The 2,522-nt window shown below is 43.2% G+C and overlaps 1 pseudogene; it reads right to left on the minus strand.

Annotated features, from left to right (window-relative positions):
• Positions 1 to 344: 344 nt before the first annotated feature.
• LOC148548816 (small nucleolar RNA R71) lies at positions 345 to 446 on the minus strand (annotated as a pseudogene).
• Between the last annotated feature and the right edge of the window lie 2,076 nt (positions 447 to 2,522).

Below are 2,522 nucleotides of genomic sequence, written 5' to 3' on the forward strand. Positions count from 1 at the left end.
AATCCAAACCCAGGAAATTGCGGAAGTAGCATCCAAAAGCCAACCATACATGCCAATAACTTTGAACTAAAGCCATAGCTCATCACCCTTGTTCAGAACAACTGTTCATTCGGAGGAAGTGTCCAAGAAGACCCCAATCAACATCTCACCACCTTCCTAAGGATATGTGATACTGTGAAGTCGAATGGTGTTCATCCTGAACCTATAGATTGCTTTTGTTTTCTTTTTCACTCAAGGACAAAGCATCTAAATGGCTGGAATCTTTCCCGAAGGAGAGTTTAACAACCTGGGAAGATGTGGTGAACAAATTCTTGGCAAGATTCTACCCTCCTCAGAGAATTAACGGGTTGAGAGCTGATGTACAAACCTTCAAGCAACAAGATGGTGAAACTCTCTATGAAGCATGGGAGAGGTTTAAGGACTTGACAAGAAGGTGCCCACCAGACATGTTCAATGAATGGGTGCAGTTACATATTTTCTATGAGGGTCTTTCTTATGAATCAAAGATGGCAGTAGATCACTCATTCGGGGATCTCTGAACAAGAAGAAGACCATTGAAGAAGCCATAGATGCCATTGAGATTGTAGCTGAGAATGATTACTTCTATGCTTCTGAAAGGGAAAATACTAGAGGAGTGATGGAGCTGAACAACATGGATGCACTGCTGGCTCAAAACAAGATGATCACCAAGTAGCTGGCTGACCTTACCAAGAAGGTGGAAAGAAACCAGGTGGCAGCAGTCACCACCTCATCAACAGCTCAAGAAGGAGTGAATACAGAGGATGAGAGTGATCAGGAACAAGCCAACTACATTGGGAACTTACCTAGGTAGACCCATGATCCATACTCCAAAACTTATAATCCTGGTTGGAGGAACTACCCGGACTTTGGGTGGGGAAATTAACAAGATCAAGGCCAAGATCAGAGACATCACAACCCCAACAACAATGCAACTCACCAACATTCCACACAGAGATCATATCAGCACTCACCTAACAATACCTCTCAACATCTATATCAAAACCAAAATGGCCCTTCTCATCCCTTCAATCTCAACTCACTATCATCCTAAGATAGACTCTCTAGAATCGAGACTCTACTTGAAGGCATGTGTAAGGAAATCCAAGATAACAAGGTGTTCAAGGAGGAGGTGCGAGCCAATATCAAAAACCAGGGAGACACCATCAAGAGGCTGGAATTTCAACTGGAATACCTCTCTGAGAAGATTCCCAAACCTACTGACAGTTTCCCAAGTAACACAGAGAAAAACCCGAAAGGTGAAGCAAAGAAAATGAGATGGGAAGAATGCAAGATGGTTACTATAAGTGATAAGGGGACTGAGGAAGAGCTGAACAATCCCTTAGAACACTCTGGAGATACTTCAGCAGAGAAGCAGGAAGAGGGTAACCAAGAAACCAAAACTACACAGAAGGAGATTCTGAAACTCTATGCACCTTTTCCACAAAGACTCAAAGATGGTGTAGAAAAGAGAATATAATCAAAGTTCCTCGACATGTTTGCATCCCTTCAAGTAAACATACCATTTATCAAGGCTCTCCAACAAATGCCCTCATACATTAAGTGTATGAAGGAGCTGCTGACCAGGAAAAGCTCACTCAAAGGAGGACAAACAATAGTGATGAATAAGGAGTGCAGTGCTCTCATTCAACCAGAGTTGCCTACAAAAAGGAAGGATCTAGGGAGTTTTCACATCCCCTGTGCCATAGGAGAAACAAGGTTTGATAAAGGACTCTGTGACCTGGGAGCAAGCATCAACTTAATGCCTTTATCCCTCATGAAGAAGCTGCAGATCAATGAGCTAACGCCCACAGACGTAGTCATCAAGCTGGTTGTCAAAACTAAAAAACAAGCAGTAGGAGTGGTTGAAAACGTGTTGGTAAAGGTTGGGAACTACTTCCTTCCCACAGACTGTCATATTGGAAATGGAAGAGAGTCACCTCCACCCAATCATATTGGGAAGACCATTCCTAGCCACATCCAAAGCACTTATAGATGTGGAGCGAGGAGAGCTAAAACTGAGGATACATGATGAACAACTCGCATTCAATGTCTTCAAACCCTCACAAGAAGCAGATCAAGAAAACAAAGAACCAAAGGAAGATCACAATGATGCACTGGTGAAAGAAACAAGCACCGAAGCACAAACAGTACACCCTGGAATCCCTTTGGTTGGCAAATAAAATAGTCAGAAGGTGCAACAGCTAAAGGAAACCCAAGAGAAGCCAAGCCCACCAGAGTGATATGAGACCAGCAAAAATTTCCCTGGGAAAGGAGGCCACAAAGAGCAGGGTAACATTAAACGAAACAAGGAAGAATGCACCAAGGGGATGAAGGAATAAAAATCCCTACAGAAGATTTCTCTCCAGGGGATAAAGTGATCTCAGCTCATCTCCCAGCTATTCCACCTCATCTCCCCACCATCCCATCTCAGCTGCCTAAAGTTTTCACCATCAGTAGAATTCTCTCCTTAGAACATGTGGAGATCCTTAATAAAGCCAATG

The sequence above is a fragment of the Arachis ipaensis genome, chromosome B8 (assembly GCF_059453495.1).
Source record: "Arachis ipaensis isolate K30076 ecotype BB chromosome B8, ASM5945349v1, whole genome shotgun sequence".
Taxonomy (NCBI): domain Eukaryota; kingdom Viridiplantae; phylum Streptophyta; class Magnoliopsida; order Fabales; family Fabaceae; genus Arachis; species Arachis ipaensis.